Source organism: Stegodyphus dumicola, chromosome 1 (genome assembly GCF_044657685.1).
Source record: "Stegodyphus dumicola isolate Sdum_Otavi_A_Nest chromosome 1, ASM4465768v1".
NCBI classification, from domain to species: Eukaryota; Metazoa; Arthropoda; class Arachnida; order Araneae; family Eresidae; genus Stegodyphus; species Stegodyphus dumicola.
This window is the reverse complement of record NC_140768.1, coordinates 90,975,836-90,995,857: the sequence shown is the minus strand read 5'-3', so window position 1 is coordinate 90,995,857 and position 20,022 is coordinate 90,975,836. Positions and strand designations below refer to the sequence as shown.

The window sequence follows — 20,022 nt, the reverse complement described above, 5'->3', positions numbered from 1 at the left end:
TTTTAATACTTTTTGACAGCAACAGGGTATGTTCTTATTATTTATTTTTCAAAAATAAAACAAACCACCTATTAAACGTACGAGTTATGATACAGAGTGACCGCAACAGGGAATCCCTATGCTCTTTAATCTACAAAAACTAAAGTAAATTATTTATTACACGAACAGCACTGCAATGTTAGGTGATTGCCGAAGTGCCATTAAAAGTCCCAGCGAGCCGGTTTTCCCAAAAGATGGCTGTTATGATATTCCCGACCGCAACCGGGAAACAGAAAAACAACCATCGGTGAGGGTGATTTTCGCTGGGAGGCTAGTAATCTGCGCTCGGAAAGAAGAGAAGATGCTGATGACGCAGATGCTTTCTGGCCCAAAACGAGCAAAGTGGGGGCGAGCGCGAGAGCGAACTGTTGCGCCTGCGCCCCGACGCGGTGTCGGCTCGCAAACGGGGGAATCTCGCACACGGTGACGAGGAGCCCGAGGAGCGAGAGGAACCTTCTCCTGGTGGACGAGTTCCCAACTTGAGGGCAGTTAAAATTACGTCCCTGTGGAAGATCGCTTTTCTTCTGCATCGAGCGACCCTGCGTTCGCTCTTTGGTGGTTCGTGTTCGTTGCGTTGCGGGATCTCCCCAGCGCGGCGTTCGCTGAAGTTCTGGAACTCTAGGGAACCACCATCTGTTGTTATGTTTCACCGCTGATGAACAAATGGATGGTTAAAAAAACTCCCACAAAATTCCAATTATAATCTAACTTTTCGAAAAGGACATACTTGATCGTAAAAGTTAATCATTGGCTAAAGAACAAAAAGACTAAGAAAGTAGTTAAAAATTAATAGCAAGGAATATCTGCAGTATGGCATACCATGTCGATGAGATCTTTGCAGAAGTTTCGGTTCTAATCTTATTTAATTAATGCGGATGCTGTTGGCAAAAAGATAATTAACTGTAGTTCATCAATAAAAGTAAAGTGGTAAAAATTAAATCTGACAAGTAGTGACAAATTTTTGAACTGGACTTATTCTTTTAAGAAACGCGATTTTACAGAGCTCCATTTTTAACGTAATTTGTTAAACTAATGACTATCATATCTGACCAATAAGAACTCCAAAGAGAAGTAATTAAAAGTTTAACTCATGACAAGGCGAAATTTTTCAGTAGCTGAAACATTAACAAATCGCTCAGATATTCAGGAAGATCTCGTTTTGAAGTAAGTTTCCAAACAAGACGTCATTTACCAAAAACTAGTAAAACAGTGAAGGCAAAGAGATCATAAAATGAACTTTAAAAATAAATTTAGCAAATGAAGTAAAACTTTCGTGAACTGGAGTTACACTGCCAAATACTTGAATTCTTCCGGAGTATTCTGACACCTGTTGATACAGGAACACAAAACAAAAAAGTATTATATTTGGCAACTGTCATAACGAAACTTTGTGGAAGCCACAGTTACTACAGGAATAAGGTCTTTAATTATTTCTGGACGTATATTTTAAAGGTGAGTACCATTTTTTATGAATCACACATGTTTTATTAGCATACGTTTCGTTGATACGACTTGCCAAAGAATTAATTTAGAAACCCTTGCCATCATGCAAACAAAATTAGGGGTTAATAACTAAAAACAAAATGTACATTTTTAAAAGCATATGTATTTTACGTTTCGGCAGTATTACTTATAACTGGCAGTTAAAAATATCATAACTGTAATAAAATATACATTTTAAAAATTATCCATTTTACAGTCGTCAGTTTGAGTTACAGTTAGCAAATAAACATGCATAAAATTACAATATGCAAAAATTACATATGCATATATATTATGAAAGCATGCATAAATTTACAACTAAACATGTATAAAATGACACATCTGTTTTCTAAAGGTCTTTTTATTTTACATTCGTTAATAAGAGATTTAAAAACTAAATTTAAATGAATGAATTTAGCATTTAAAAATGAGGAACGTTTCTTTTAACTAGAAACTATACACAGTACACAAAAGAAAGTTGCGACGATTCTTTTATAACATTCTCATGATCCCAAAAGAGGGGAGCGACCCAATAACTAAGCATCGTTCCATTATTGTAACTCTAAAACGTTTAACATTATTTACCTTACATAAATTTAAGGACTATTCTGTAAAACAAAATTTACCTTTCTAGTCATCTTTTGTAAGCATTATAATTCAGATGTACACTACTTCATATTTAAACATTTTTATTTAAATTTAAGACTTATACTGTTCATTCTGTTGCCATTTTTCTTATTCATGACAAATCAATCATAGTAATTGCCCTTTAATTAGATGATTTTACTGAATTTTACTGACTGCTCTGTAAAATAAAGTTTCATTTTCTCGTCATCTTTCGTAGGTATTGAAATTCAAATGCTCAATACTTTAATCAATTTTACTTATTTAAGAATAATTCTGTTCATCTCCTTACCATATTTCCCATGCATTACAACTAAATTGTATTTATTGCTTCATATTTAAATAATTTTACTTAAAAACCATTTTGCATAGCAAAATTTATTATCTTCCTTGTAATTTTTCTTATGCATTACAAAGAGAAATTTAAATAACTTTATTTAAATTTCAGACTGTCCAGTATAGCAAAATTCTTAGTTATCTTTCATATGTCTTACAACTCGAGTTTCAGTATCTGAAAAGTAGATAATTTTACCTAAATTTAAGAACTCCTAATACATTACAAAGTAGTTACTACTGAATGGCTTTTTGACACATTAAGGCGCTAATACTATAATTTCCTCATATTACGTAAATTTAAAATGTTTACTATATAGTATAATTTAATTTGCACTCCGCAAGCTTAGTACAAATTCTCCTACTATAACTCTCTATAGGTTAAAAAATGTTTCAATTTGACTTCCAGTTCCTATAATTTTTTATAGCATTAATAAAGTATTTCTCATAATTATACCGAAGTTTTAAAAATGCGCTACGCCCCATATTTCGGTTACTATATTACGCATTACGGTGCTAACGTTCTTTATTTCAGCAGCCCACTGCCGTATACAACCGGTGAAATTTTATGCGCCCCGAAAATACATTTCAGTTATGCATTTGTTGCAAATATGGTTTTTGCAAAAATTTCAAGATTTTAATTATTTGAAATCTGAATTTACATTACTTTCCTTCCATTAAAAATTACCGTGAATAAAGCACTAAAAAATCTATAAATTAGGCTGATTTATCTACAATGTAGTATAAATCTTTTTCAAAGATATAGATTTGATTAACTTTTATTCGCATTTGTCAAAATAAAAGTACACTGAGTTATGGATTTTTGCACTAAGAATAAAAGCTTTGTTTGAGAATATATTTATTTATGAACAACATGTTTTCGCAGTTGAAAATTTAACAATGGAAATATCGCTTGACCTATTATTATTTATAATCTGAGATAAAGATAGTTTCTAGTATCTTTTTTCTGACACTTTTCAAGTACATGGCTATTGCGCAAAGAAATTTTGCATTTGCATACAAATTTATAATTATATATGTATATATTATAATTATATATTTATATATATATATGTATTTTAATTTATGTATCGAAGAAATGTTTGATAATTAAGAGAAAGAGACTACGTTGCCATTATTATTCTCACGTGTTGTACCAATTGGCAAACTTTCTCTGAAAATTTAAAAAGTTTCCTTAGTTTGTTTATTTTGAATGTAAATTGAAGTAAATTATTTGATGATTAATTAAAAATGATAGAATTATTCGAGAGCAATGTTAGTCTGGAATATAATATTTACCAGTCAATATATTTGAATTATAAAGTATAACCAACAAAAATATTTTGCAGATTCCATTATGAATTCTGTTTCTTCAGGATAAAATACATCTTCTTTTGAATCATATGAACTCTTGTAGTTTTTATGTTCTTGACTTTACATTTAATCGGATACTTTTTTACATTTGCAAACCATTGTCCATTTGTCCAGGAGGGTTGCAGCACACTCGTATATTACATTACATTACATCATGAAAAATATTCATTTTATTGCGTAATATAAGAGTTTGTCTCGGTATCAATGTTGAGGTTGTTTCCACATTTTATGCAAACATTTCGTAAAACTGTCACAACTCTTCCTTAATCAAATTCCATCAGATTAAAAACAGCTGTGTTTTAAATCTATTACATTTAAGTGTATTTAAATTACTGTACAAATTTCATTTCATCATGTCTTAAACACGGAGATCAAAAAACATTGTGTCTATTACTGAGTTAGCTCATATAGATATTCCATCAGATTAAAAACAGCTGTGTTTTAAATCTATTACATTTAAGTGTATTTAAATTACTGTACAAATTTCATTTCATCATGTCTTAAACACGGAGATCAAAAAACATTGTGTCTATTACTGAGTTAGCTCATATAGATATTTGATCTTTATGAACCTGTGAATGGCTTCCGTGTGTTATTCTAAGGATAGATTATTTCCTGAGGCATATAAATCATACATCCATACCCATATTGTACGCCTTAAACAAAAATTTCTTTTTAATAATAAAAAAATAATACAAATACTGCATTAGCATTATTTGCAATGCAGAAATTTTAATAATGCATAAATATATTTAACATACTGTACTAAAGCTAATATTACTACAAAACATACATAATAGAAACAGAAGCATACATACAAAATCAAAAGAATATACGTACAGAAATTTACTGTACGTACTGTATTAATACTAATTACACTAAGTACATATTTCACTAATAACACTAAATACATACTGTGATAATACTAATAATATTAAGTGAATTGTGAGCTGATACTAATAACTCTACGTATGTGCTGTGCAAATACTAATACCACTAAGTTCATACTGTACTAAACACACTGTAGTAATAAAGAAATCTTACTAATAGCAAAAGCTTTACAAATGCAGAAATTGCAACAAAAAAAAAAGCCAAATACCAAAAAATAAGATATTTTAAAATTATGCAAAATTAAGGGCCTTAAATTACTATATATATATTTATACACTTTTAAAAAAGACGAATTTGAATTCATTTTCATGCTGAAACAACATTTCTTAAAATAATTGTGTATTGTTAGTTTTTGATATTAAGATGAAACTTTAAATGTGCCTTCTGATTTCAAAATTCTACTACCTGATTTTAATTTCATTTTTATTTGAGAATCAGGCATTCTTAGTAAACAAGTATTTCCAGTCTCTCCTGTTACTTGATTTCCCCATCACACATCTTATACATTTTACAGTGTTTACGCTCTTTATCTTGTGCTTGCATAATTTGAGTTCAGCTTAAGGATTCTTCTGAATAATACAATTTGGTTCTCTATTAGTTAGTTATACAATGCATTATAACTCTAATACTTAATCTCATGTTCTCATGTTCAAATAATTTTGCCCACACATTGAACAGCTGTTCTGGATATTTCGGTTAAAAACTGACTGGTTTCTTTTTAATATGTAGTTAAGTTTTGTTGAAAAGTGCTAAAATTTGAAGCTGTTGAATTGGTAAGATTTCAGTAGAATTCATTTCCAAAAGAACCTAAATATAGATAGTATTTTCAAGGTTCGAAAGAATACTTTTTAAAATTTGTTTATAAAGCCATATTAAAAAGTGGAAGTATTAAGAGTGGAAGGCACTCTGCATAGGAAGTTCTAAAGATATCCTCATTTTAAAATTATTTTGCGACATTACTATTGAACTGAATTTTGTGGTTAAGTGCAAATAACATAATATTTAATAAATAAAGGTAACACACAAATACACACGTCATTTACATTAATTACACACATCAAAGTCGCTGGTTCAGCGACTTTGCCGCTCGGCCGCTGGTGGGCCGGAAATTCATTTGGAGTCTCCTTTCCATGCAGAAGTTATGACTGATGGATTTTTCCCTCTTCCAATTAATAATGTTGCTTATTTTGTACTTAGAAGTTTTAATACGATGTACTTTACAGTATTTTTCAATAATGGAATATGAATATTTCTCTACTGAAATCGTAAGAATATATTCTTCAATCCACATCTTGCTTACATGTGACATTTCGAAAGAAGAGTACATTTAAAAGGAGCAGACGATATTTTTCATTTCAAATAATAGGCATGCTAGAAATTTGTATTCTAAAACATTTGCTTTTTTTAAAACATTCCTTCTCGATATCGTTCAGAAAATGTGTAGACACTTTTTGTAACATAAAATAAAATAATAAGTTACTAATGATAAAAAAATGATTGAGAAACAAATGTTTCAAATTTAGTCCCAAAATTTCCGCGATTAAAATAAATGTGTTGTCACCCGGCAAAGGGTATTTGTCTTTCATATTTAATTAACAACCTTGACGATTTAAAAGAAATGTATATATTCCCGATATACATTTTTTATCTTCCACACATTGCTATGCTACGATTTGGTAAAGCGGGATATATTTTTTTTTTCAAATTTAATCTGTATATTCCTGAGCAACAAACTGAAACTTTCCAGAGCAATAAACGCAGCTCTTCATCAGTGTTGTTGTTAGATCGATTCGTCAAATTTTACTAGTTGGATTCATTATAATCATTGTATGTATATTTTTCAATATCTAACATACCAGTATTGCAAAGGTAAAGAAGCACTGAATAATCTCGAAGGGGGCCTAGAGCAAAAAGAATTCTCGAAAAGAGGTTGATGAATCCATACTTTTAAAAACTATGGCTTATATTTACAAACAGAAATAACTAAGATTCTATGGAAAATGTTAACTTTTCTAAAGTGCGTAGTACTGGGGTTTCTGTTTGATAGCTTACCGTACTTATATGCACGTAAAAAAGCACACTATATGGAACCTGATTATTTAAAATGTTAAATTCCTGCTTCTTTAAGACAGCCAGGCTATTTATCGCCTCATCTTAATTTATCACCAGAATAATACCAATTCCAGAGAAGGTTCAAACGAAACCCTTTTATTAGACCCTCAGTCTAACAATTCACACCGTTCGGGTAATAACAAAAGTCTCTGCATCTAATGAGGTTAACAGGACGCAAAATCAAACTTAAATATACAAAAATATTAGATTCGAGAAAAACTGTCAGGTAAGTTTTGGTTCGGGCCTTCAACTCACCCCAGAAAACACGGCTAGCAAAGACTAAAGCTGATTCCTATTATTTAGAAGCTGGGCAAAAATAGCAGTTACAGGTAGAAGTGACTAGAATACTAGAATTCCACCACTGACAGTACAGGTATAGTCCTTCGCACTAATAGTGGAGTTCCACTCCAGTTTTGAGAGAGAATACGCGGAGGACGGCCCTAAAGGGTCTCCCACTCCCTTTCCCTACCACAAACCTCTCGAGAGTACTTTCGGCTAGCTCTTTTTGCCACATAGATACTATACCAAGGGGTTCTCAACATTTTCTATCCCATGCATCTCTTTCACCGTTGCTAGAGCATCATTCTTTTCTTCTTCTTCTAACTCAAAAAATATACATACATTTATTTAAATGTAAAATACTTTGTAATGTGTTTTATAAATTAAACACGAAAAGGTATTTTCATAAATATCAAAAGTTGAACAAAAGTAGTTTTTTATACTCATAAAAGAAATATAAACACTTAACAACTAAATAAGAGACTGACCTTATGCTCCCTTGTTGATTCATAAGCCCCTGTGGTTGAGACCTACTACAGTATAACGCTTAGGAATATCGATAAGATTCGAACCCGGACCTTTTGACATGGCAGTTAACGTCACGGTGAGATAGTCAGTGGCTGCTGCTGGAAGCTTTCTGCTAAATTTAAGAAATTTATTCTTATAGCCATAAACTAGTTTGCATAAAAAAGTAGTAGCTCGTGTAAAGTAGTAAAATGATGTGTTAACAAACGTAAAGCTCCACAACGATGAGTATTTGTTTCCTTCGGTTGGCGTTGGGTATTTGTTTATCATGATGAGATCCCGTGTCTATTTTCCTAAATGTATGTGGTTGGAAAGCTGCCAGATAAAAGACATAAAAATAAGGTATGTATTTACTGCACTCGATAAGACAACAAAACTGTCCTTAGTTTCTCTATGTAATATATATAATAAACAGAAATTTCTTGTTGGCTTCGGTATATAAATAGGCAAGAATACATGAATTCTTGTGTATTAGAATTTTTATTTTTCCTAATAAGAATTTAGGAATGCAGATGATAACCTCGGTACGCTCATTCTTTCAAAATGCTTTGTTTAATACATACACAGACTTCAATATCTGGACAATATAATAGTACTGAGTGATCGGAACAGCCGCTGTCGCTTAAGCGATAAAGCTTCGTGGCGTCATTTTTTGCAGCGCCGCGGCAAGTAGAAAAGACAATTTCCAACAAAAACAAGTGCTGTTTGATCTACAAGTACTGTTTTGAACTCTTTACATCGTGCTATAATACTAGAAACTTAAAAGGAAATGAAATTGCATAAAAGTCTATCAATGGTTAAGTTTAATCTTAAATATTTGCAACGATTAGAATTCGAATGCATACCGAATAAATCTAAATAAAAAAAGCTTACTGTGACTTTATAAAAAATTATATGCCAACAGACACAGTTGAATAAAATTTTTTAACTCTTGTGCTTTTTTCTGATGTGAAAAAGTGACTTGATAAGAAACTGCAAAGAAGCATAGCATGAAGAAATGTGAATATGGATGAGCGACTGGTTCACTGTTTTCATTCATTAATATTTTTATACGATTTCTAACTAGCGAAATAAATGTTTCTGCTAACATGTATTTAAGAAATATTTTATTTAACTAATGTTACCCGTTTGCCCATTTCTCTATTTAATAGGTAAGCTTTCCACCTAAAGCATTGTATACAAGAGGTTGTATTAGCCATGCAGTAAGTATATTCTCTAAATTCTCAGTGCTTTCAAGTTGACTTGAGTTTCTTCCGCTAATGGCTCTATGGAGCAGCATTTTAACTCAGATATGATGAATATGAGTACGTCTCCCTATTTATTCATATTCATCCTATTTATCTCATTCATCATCTTACGAAGCATGCACGAACTATAATTATGTAATTTTCAAAATTTATTCCGTTTCCTTCTCTAAGCAAGACCTTTAATTAATTTAGAAAAGAAGTTATTGCTTTCGTATAAAAATTCCATGTAAGAGTTTCATAATTTGCAAAATATTAATTGTTAACTTTTCACTTTTGGGGATATTCTTACAGGCTCGTCGCGCTAACGGAAAATAAAGCATATGCAATTATGTCTTTCAATGATTCTTTTCTTTATGTATTAGTATGAATATATCCATTAAATAAGTTAAATGAATGTTCTTCATTATTCTTATTTGATTGCAACTGTATTTATTCGAACTGTAAATTCCCACGTAGATTTGATATCAACTGAGGCTGAACCATTTCTGAAACTATGTGGATGGTTTATCCCCACCCATAACAGCTAAATTCACCTACATGGATAAAATCCTGAAATTTTATTCTGAAGTTCTTCCACTAAATATATTAAAATAATAGATTGGTAAATTTACTAACGTCTTTTAAGCAACGGTAATTCGGTAAAACTACCAATTAAAACCATTTACGGGTTACAATTAATTTGTCTTATTTTATTTCCTAATCATATTGAAAATGTAGGAATAAATAATCCAAAAATAGACTTTTATTCAAAACTTATAACTGGAAGTATATCCTTTTACTGTTAATTTCAATTTTTCCCCTCTCCTTCCTAAAATTAGTAACTATCAACGTATCAATCTAAATTATGTCATTTCAAAATTAATCCGCATCGTAAGATCTTGTGTAAAGCTGCTATGCAGATACCTTTTAGCCAATTACTGAATAAGATTTCTATTGAAAATCGAAGTCTTTTTGACTTTCTGTCTCATACTTTCTTCTGAAATGCATCACTCCTCGCTCTTCGAGCCTGCTCCTACCGCTGCCTTCAGAAATATATTTTACCAGTTCATTCGTACCGATGTAAAAAGTCTTTAAGACCAAGGCGCTGTAACGCCCATTTGACTTACTTTAGCATAATGGAAAGTGTGAGTCAATTATGAATAATAAGGAAGTAATTGAATTCGCGCAAGTCTACAAGCTTCTGTTTCTTTATGTATCTATTTGAGCCATGAAGCTTTCCTAGTTATTACATATACATGCATTATTTCTGGACAGTACGATGAGAGAAATAAGAAAACACCAATTAATTGGCAGTAGTGGTGGAGATGATGATAGAGGTTTGTAGCTCGCACACAAATTATGATGCCTCATAAAAGATAACTTAAAACTGTTGTGTAGTAGATGAAAAAGCACAACTAGCTTGATGGTAAAAACATTGTTTTTTTGCTTCACGACGAATTTCATAGCACATATCTTCTTAATTGGTATAATACTAGAGGTTTTATAAGCGCCCCACAGTTTTATACAAGATGCATCACATTTTAAAAATAATATATGAAAAGAGCCAAGCGATTAATTACGTGTTTGTGAAGCGACAGCAGAATGATGAAGAAAATGATGCGTATTAAGGAGCAAGGCCCGTATGTAAGTTCGGAAGGCTTTGTTTGATTCTTAAATGATGATTGGGCAAGAACGTTCTTCGTATTGGGGTTTATTACAGGGAACAAGTGGCGTCAGTGACGCAGTACAGGCCTTTGAAGGGGTTGTATTTAAATTAAAACTAGGAATTTAAAGGGGGTTTTCCAATTACGTTAGTAATTTGTTAATAAATCTCCTTCATATTTTTATATCTTACACACATTATATACATCACACACATACATATATATATATATATATATATATACAAAATAAAAAACAGTTCAGAACCCAATTCGACTGCGAGGTAATAGCAGCAACAAATGATGGTAATAATGCAAAATAAAATCAAAGAGAAAATTCTTTTTAAATTCTTTTCATACGTCTCATAGATTCTCTCTCTCTTCAGAATTCATCCTTATTTTTTCCTTTTGAAAACTGTGAGACAAACTTGAAAACTTATTTAAATTTTCTGTTTGTTCATTTACTTATAGTGATTGCGAACTTCATGCGGAACTTATTTTCTCTATTACTGTTACCATAGCAACATATGTCGACAGACCTGAGGCTAGAAAATTTTCTACATCAGTATGGAAGTGCTATTTGTTGTAATTCAAAAAGCATCTGTTTGTTAACATGTGTGTGTTCAATTACTTTCATGGCTTTTTTCGTAGTTGTAGCTCTTCTGAATTTATTAAAAGTTCCTCAGTTTCCTTTCTCTTTAGTTTTTTTACGTCAGGATAAAAGTTTTTTTTAATTTCATAATAGCAAAGCAGGCAAGGACTATCTTTCTGAGGTAAGCGATACCTTCGTGGAGTATTTCTAAAGGACAACTGACTCCTATCTTCGTCAACATGGGAAAAACTACGAAAACGCCCATCGGTTCGTTTACTAGGATTTGAACTCTGTAGAGCTACATGTTCATCGTTCTGTTCCATTTGGCCACTAGTGGGGAAGGTCAGGTTCAAAAGGATATTACAGAATTATCAGAAAAAGTAAATTTTTGTTTTTTCTTTACTCCAAAGCACAATTTCGATACATTAACTACTTAAACAATTTCGTGACTTAAAGCTGCCATTTGATTTTTTAGTTCGTCAGAATAACATCAGCAACGTATTTTTCAAAACATAGGATTTCGTAATTGCGTTTTATAAGTTTTACGGTAATACTGTATTACGAAAACATATAAACTCATTACCTTTAAAATTTGCATAAGAGTTTTACTTCATTAAAATACTTCTAACATATTACCTGGGTGTACACGGACTGCACTGGTAAATGTTGTTTACTAGTAATAATGTAGATTTAGTGATAAAAATTTCAAGCTAATTGCCCCTTTTTTACTAGTAATTTCGGATTGATTTTTTTATAAATGCTACAATATTTTTTCTCCTTGATAGAAATGATTTATCATTGTAAGATATAGAATGATTTATTTTTTGTTTCATTAGTCAGAGTTAACTAAATGTGCTAGAACAATTTTTCGAGTTATTTTACATATATATGCATTACGTTTCATAATTAATATCTTTCTTTTCCCGCGTTTTTAATTTAATTTTTGTATTTACAATTTCTATTTATTTTTCATTTTCTGCATTTTATTGCCATTTATAATCACTGTTATCTGTTATTGAGCCTCCTGTTTATTATTACTGTTATTACGACTTATTTTTAAAATTTAGCCATGAATAATAAAGGTTTTGGAAAGATAGTAAATTATTATATTTGTAATGAGACCAATTGAGTTCTTCTATTAGATGTAAATCTATACATTGTTTTGATTTTTAGTAATGGCTCAGCTGTTTAGAGCAATTTAAGAATAAAATCGAAAGTGGAATACTGTCTGGTGACAAGTCTGCAAGACTTTCTTATGTCGCTTAATAACTTTGTCTTCACGCGTAGACGAGCTTTTTCCCCCAAAAATGAATTTTATTTTTACGCGGTACGTGTTTGCTGTGTAAAAGTATATTTCAGCACAGCAAAAAGTAAAGGGATTTTTAATATTTTATATCACAGTAAAATCTAAATTATTAGTTTTAAATTCTTATATATTTCAATCCTATTTTTAATATGCAATCGATACATACGAAAACAAAAACAAGGAAAAAGGAGACGGACCATTTTTAAATAATAGCACGCTTTCTTTAGTAGATTGTCCAAATAATGCAGTTTCGCACTATATTTTTTCCCCGAATAACATTATTTTTTATATACGAAGCTCATTTACGGAAAACTACATAAATAATATTTGCTGGACTTATTCGGAAAGTTAGGCGATTGTTTATAATTTGTAGCCCAAACTTCTTAATTAAAGTAAAACATTTTGATTTTCTCTGATACAAAATAGTAAACTGGCACACAAATTTTAAAAATTTCAAAGTCTAAATTTATTTTATATCTCTTTGTAAATCTCGAACTTGTTTCAAATATTGTTATCAATAAATTCAGTTTTTGAAAAGAATAATATTAAATATATTCTTTAAAAGAAATGAAATGAATTAAGTCTTTGGTGTACCATATAGTGTTAAGTGATTAAATTTTTGCCCAAGGTGGTTACAGCAGTTTCCGACTGATATGTGACTTAAGTAAATTGCGCTATTACATAAATACTGGTTTCTCTTTTGTTTAGGAATTTGGTGGTAGAAGATATAATAGTCATTCTACAGTAATTATTGGTCCTTATTATTACAGACCCCATTTTTTAAACTCCAAGTTGGCGTCGGTTTTGCAGATAAATTCATGTTCACTTCTAACTTACACTTAGGGGCTGTCATGTTTCCTGGCTTCCTTTTTTATATGTTAACAGGAGCATTTTCTAGTCCCGAAGACTTTTGAACTTTAACTTTTGAACGAAGCTACGCTGATCGGTATAGTGATTAGCCCCGTTAATTATGCTCTAGCTAGGCCCTAATACGAATCCTCGAGAAAGCTTAGATGTTTATTAGTGTATGTCTGTAAGTTAATGTCTGCGCAGTATGAGCTCGCTCAAAATATTGGCGAGACGAAAGTCTTTTCGAGTGGTTTGGGAGTAGGGGAAGAGAGGTAGCAGCCCTTTGGATAATGCCCTGAGGTTTTCAACATCAAAATGAGGTATGTTGCACAATAAGTACCGTGGGATTGTAAGTGTACGAGCAATGGTGAAATTCTGGTATCCCGCCTACTTTTACTATGTAACGAAACATGACGAATCTTTCTCAAAGAACCCACCAACAGAATGAAGAAAGGACATTAACGGGATATCACCTCAAGATCCAGCGCAGATTAGATGGAATAAACATAATACTGTAAAATATTATATAAGCATTACTAGCACAACTCCAGTTAGACAAGACAATTAAATGCATTTTTATTTAAATGCACAAAATTAAAAATTTTAAAAAATGTATTGTTAAGAGCTGAGTTTATTGCTTTTAAATCGTTTAGTTAATCACTCAGATTAAATTTAAATTTTAAATTCTTACGCTTTGCCAAATAGCAATACAGTGGCACGTGAAAGGTAAAAGTACTTAGTTTCCGACAGTAGCAACACATAACTTTTAAACAGTCACGTTTGTTGACCAAATTTGAAAGGCAAATATCTTACATGTCGCCTAATAATAACATACTGGTCTGTGGAAGATAAAATGTTTTGTTTCAAGCAATTGCAACAAACTTATTTTAAATAACTGAGTTTTGTTATCAAAAATTAATTAAATTCGCACGATTCCGTTCAGTTCCGCCCCAATTTTGATGGAGAGAAGCCCGTGGGAACGTGTCCAAAGATCTTCTACCCCTCCTCCCTACCACCAACCTTTCGAGAGGGCTTTCAGCTCACCATTTATTTAGAGTGCCCCTATGCAGCAAAGACACTATACATTTAAAAACATCCATGCCTTCTCCGGGATTCAAAACCGGGCCCTTCGGTAACGCAGTAGGCTCTCCTAATCACTGTTTTGTCCGGAGAGCTACTGATTCAAAATTCTAACTTCAAACTGCACGAACGTGGGAGGAGAAATAAGTGTGTTCAGAATTTGAAGACTGTAAATGCCACCGAATTTTGACAGTGCGAGGAACAAATACCTGTATATGCATTAATACATGCATACCGATTCCTTATATAATAATAGGGATAAATATATTTTAAAATATATTTCATTCATAATATAACTTTTTACTAACTTTTATGTATATTTGCGGTTTTATTGCAACTAATGAAAGATGTTTCTAACTTCATTCGTAACGTACATTGTTACAACATATAATTTTTGGGAGGGGAAGAGAGCGAGAAATTTGAGGCATAGAAATATGCAGTAGTAGTCTATCATGAACAATTAAATCTTTAATTACTTAGTTGTTTCTAAAAAGACAAAATTTCAAACAATACCTTACTTTGGAGCCTACTACCTTTAAAATTCTCAACTCTGAAAAGGAACTTTACATGTAACTATTGTAGAAAAATTTCTCCTTTTTTTCCTCTTTCCTTCTTTTTAAAACAAGCAAATCTTTTTCCCATTCCTGTTTGAAAGACGTTCTGAGAATCAGAGAACAAAGAGAATGTTCCATGATTTAATTACGCAAACAATTAATTCTGTTGCATTTTTAATTACATCAAGTGTTTGGGAGATGAAACATTTAGTCATTCTTCTACTGAAATACAAAGGTAAAGGAGAGATGTGGGCTCGTTGAATCCTTTGAAGAAGCATTTTTATTTAATTTTTGGATTCCTATGCGTATTTTGATAATCTACTTTTTTTAAACTGATGCATGAGATACGAATTTGGAAAGAAAGAAAATTGCTTTTGTTCCTTTATTCATTCTTACAGGAAAGACTTTGCACGGTGTTTTTTTTTTTCACAATTTTTAGGCCCAGAGGTACTAGGTGTCGTGATTCTCACATTTTTGTCGATATCATGTTGCCACCAAATGCTATTGCCATGTTTTATTTTTAAAAACTAATATGGCGGTTATAAAAATAATTGCGGCAACATTTAACACTCCGCTGGAAACCTAAAGCTGATTTTCAGTTTTTGTGATTTCTGCTGTTTAATTTTATATGAGGTAAATACGAAGAAAATTATCCTTCATAAATTCAGTTAAAAAACAGAAAACGTTAATAATAATAATAATAAAAGAAAGTTGAAAATAATTAATGGCAACACTAACACTGTATCGGGAATTTTAAACATATGCTACTGCAAACATTTTGTGATTCTGCTGCTGCATTCTATATATTGCGTAAGCGTGAAGAAAGTGCCATTTAATAATAAAGTTAAAAAGACAGAAAAACTTGTGTTAGCAGGAGCGAGTCCAAGAAGATTCTGATAAACTGCGAGCTCAGGAGCGAACCTTAGCAGCGACCTTAGCTTCCGCAGCGAAGAAAACACATAACAAAGAACAAAACAAAGAAAAAAAACATTATGTTATATTATTAATTTCTTTATAACAAAGAAAAAAATCTTTTCAAATTTGTTTTCTTTGTTATAAATGTTTACAAAAACTTTTTATATATCTCTTCCACATAGAATATCCATTTTTAACCAATAAATAAATTAAAAATCCTTCAACACATTGAAAATTATAGTCTTTAAAAAAAAAGTCATACATCCCCATAAAAAGGATATTAATCTGAAAGGGCTCATACTTTAAGGTTCGCCCATAAGGGCTTGTCAAGTTTTTCTACACTCTCGCTGAGCTTACAGTCTACCAATTTGCTGTTGCACTCACTCCTGTTAACCCATTTCTTTTTGTCTTTTTAGCTTTATTAGTAATCATAATTTTCTTCGCGCTTACGCCCCACACTCAACAGCAAAATTACAGAAATTTTGAAAGCAGAATAGGTTTAGAATTCCCTATGAAGTCTTAAGTGTTCGCATCCATTTTTCTATATTTTTTCAGTCATTTCTCAGTTTATCATATTAATGTACAGTTTTCCAAATAAGATGGCTTTTAAAACGTTTTTATTAATCATGTTTTGTATGCTAAATTTACTAATTAAATAGCGTTTTCTTTTCACTTACGCCAAATAAAAACCAGTTGAATAGCAAAATCCGAAAATATTTAGAAACAGCCTATCTTTAGAATTTCCGATCTACAGTCTCGCTAGCTGGAGATAACAATGTTTTAATCCGTGCAGGGTTGCCGCTGCTCTCTTTCAGATCGTTGAGTTTTTAAAAAATTCATTAAAGTTTTACAAAATATGAAATATAAAATCTGAAATTCAAACTTCGGGCTTCCAGAAGCACATGTTCCTCTGCAAGAAGCAAATATACATTCATGCAGATTCTACATTATTTAATTTCTTTAAAATAATACAGGGCGATAAGAAATCGGGGCAACAATTTGAAAACTAATTCAAAAATTTAAAGTGATACGCCGCCAAATCCGCTTTCAAAATGAATAGCCCAGTCGGACTAACATTCTTTTGGGTTGATAAATATTAATAATTTATTTTTATTTGTTATTCATAAATAGAAAAGCGACCTAGTTGACCAACGGGATAGTGGTTAATGACTCTAACTACCGCGCCGAAGGGCCCGGGTGCGAATCCCGGAGAAGGTATGGATGGTGTAAATTTTCAGTGTCTTTGCGGCATAGGGGCATTCTAAACATATAGAGAGCCCAAAGTCTTCTTGTGTGGTTTGGTTGTAAGGGAACAGGTGTGGGAGATCCACGGACCGGCGCCCGGTGTTCTCTCCTTCAAACTTAGAGTGGAATTGGGCTGTATAAACTATGGTATCAAAGGATCTTTTCTTGGGCGTGTTCTGATCAGGTCAGACAAGTGAGATTAGTCATAAAAAACGCGTAAACATTCTTTTTTGCTTGAAACTTAAGCTCGAAAATCTGCTTAAAAAATTATGAAAGAATTTTTACGAATAAACCTTAAATTATTGTAAAACTTATGTATCTAAAATGTTACTTTAAAGCAAAAACCAAAGAAAGAGATGGTAAATATGCAATCGCAATTAATAGAACTTATGCTTGAAAGTTAAGAAAATTGCTGACAATAATAGCTATGACGTGTTTTCATTATTATTTCATTTACGTCATTTCTAATATAATTTAATTAGAAATTTACTTCTATTATCTCATAATAAAAAATATGTCAGTATATATGTGTGGTCCTTGCACTGTTAAAAAACGCAGGCACTTAGAGCCATCAAGCCTTAACTACACGTAATCCTTCCCTCGAATTTTGAACCCCGAATTTTAAGTTTCGAAACCGTTTTTCTATTTACTTTATGTTTTCTGTAAATGTAATGAAATTTTGATTAACAAACTGGGAGATTTAAATGCATTGTGTCATCACTCGGCAAATCGTAAGCTAATTTATCTTTCAAATTTAATCTGAAATCGCAACGATTCAAAAGAAATGTGTTGCCCTCCAGAGAAGCGTAAGATACTTGTCTTTAAATTTTAAATTATGAATAAATTCAGCAGTTTAAAAGAAATATATTCTCACTGCCCGAAATAAAGTATTTTTATCCCTCATACCCCAATATATTCTCATTCCACCAACTGTAAAGTATTTAATTTTTCTTTCATATTTAATCTGCTTGTTACTAATTAACAAACAATGCGATTTAAAAGCGACGACCGACGTTCTTTATCCATTATTATTAATTAGTGTGTTAAACTGGACGCGTTAAATTACACTAACTAATTAAAATCATTACATACACTCATTAAAATCATTACAAAATTTGGTCGTTCTAGGTGCAGGCTATTTCTTCACAATGTATAGCAGTCATGCATACATATTCTTGCGTGTAAGGTTCTTTATTATCTAGTAATACAGATATAAACAAATTTAAATTTAGATACATATATATTAAATTTACAAAGAAATTTAACACATTACAAATACAAATATATATATAGATTTGTTGATTGACTGATTGAGAGTTTCCTCCATATTTTGTTCTTAGAAATAATATAAGCATACTAACATATGTATGCGTCATTCATAATTAAAACTAATAAAGCATCTTCTTATAACTTCCGTATTCTAAGCATAAACCCAGCTCACTCACTATTGCAGAAGAAAAACACATGCAGTTATGTTATAGCATTTATATCAAATTCGAGTGACTGCACGAATACTATTTTGAGCAACTAAACCGGAAACTTTCTCAGCTATGCTTGAAGAGCCAAATATTTAGAACTGAGCAGTTGATTGTAAAACAATTCTTGCGGTTTTCGTCGAGAAAAATACAGTTAGACCTCTTTCGAGTTAGAACTGGCAAGAGTTAGCAAATCATCTCTTTAGTGCAGAGACACCTCATTATTTGGTTGCAGCCGGTTTATAGTTTAAGTGCTTATACGGTAAGCTGCTGAAGATAAAATTGCAAAAATTGAAGTTGGAAACTATAGGTTAGTCTTTCCATTTCCTGTGTTCTCTTACGTTTATGTTGCGCTACTATAAATACTAGTCTGTTAATTATTACTCTTTTAAGAAGCAAATTTCCTCACCTATCACCCACGCGGAACAGCATATGTCCAATTCGAGAGGTTTTGCAATTCAATGCTGCAAAAAATCTTTATCGTTCAAATTAAGACAGTACATTATATTTAATGAGCTGAAACATTTTAAAGTAATGCACATTGCGCAAAAAATCAAATTCTGCTTTTTTTAAACAAGCCTTGTGCAAGTAAGGATTTAATTGTTCAAATTAAATTCTAACTTTCATAGTAGTGCTGCCGTATAAACCATTGGCACCTTTACGAACATTGTTATGAATATCTTAAAACCGGATCTCCATAAGGCTTACGTCTTTATAGCAGAGAGACAGACTGAAAATAGGTACAGGGGGCCCCAAAACATCGCCATGGCCAAAACTGGTATCGACCCCACTGCACTAACCATCTATGGAAGTGCACCCTAACGGCGCACGCTAACTCCATACTCGGTCATTTGTTTATATTGTAGCACTCATAATACAAAGTTATATATTAATGGTACATAATTTGCATTGCAGACAATATTGTCTAAGATATACTTTAACGGGTACTTTGCAGTTGGATGGATAAACACAATAATTACGATGGATGGACACTCTTGGGAAGGCTTTAAATTTGACTGTCCGACCTGTAAAAATACTCCTGTGCTTGTGAAAGAGGGTTGTGCATTAATAGGCCTCTGTAGAACAGAGCCATATGCGACATATAAAGCCTGATTGATCCTAAAATTATGCAAAATTGCGTTTATATGATGAAAGTCAGATTAAAAAACACGTAACGTATTTGTATGGTGGGATGTAATTATTTCTTAAACATGTATTTATTTGTTTATTTAATAAACAATATTTTTCATTTAAAGCCTTGCTTTGAAATGACATTTAGCTTATTTTATGCCCAATATTGTCGGCTAAAGCGGAAATTAGATAAGCAATAGTGGATAAAAAACCACTTAGCCTTATGTTCAGTTCTATTCCAATAACTGAGTACGCTAGTTACATGGAATTTCCGTGATTTTTCTCCGTGAATAGGAACCAGCTTCGCTTTGAAAACCCTTCTCGAAGGC

General features: G+C 31.8%; 1 protein-coding gene across 1 annotated transcript in view; it reads left to right on the top strand.

Moving 5' to 3' along the window:
* Positions 1-375: 375 nt before the first annotated feature.
* The window catches only part of SPR (G protein-coupled sex peptide receptor), a 154,680-nt gene continuing 135,033 nt past the window's right edge, over positions 376-20,022 (top strand). The window contains exon 1 of the mRNA XM_035371335.2: positions 376-1,491. The gene's annotated coding sequence lies outside the window, so the exon portion shown is untranslated. The remainder of the gene's footprint in view (positions 1,492-20,022) is intronic.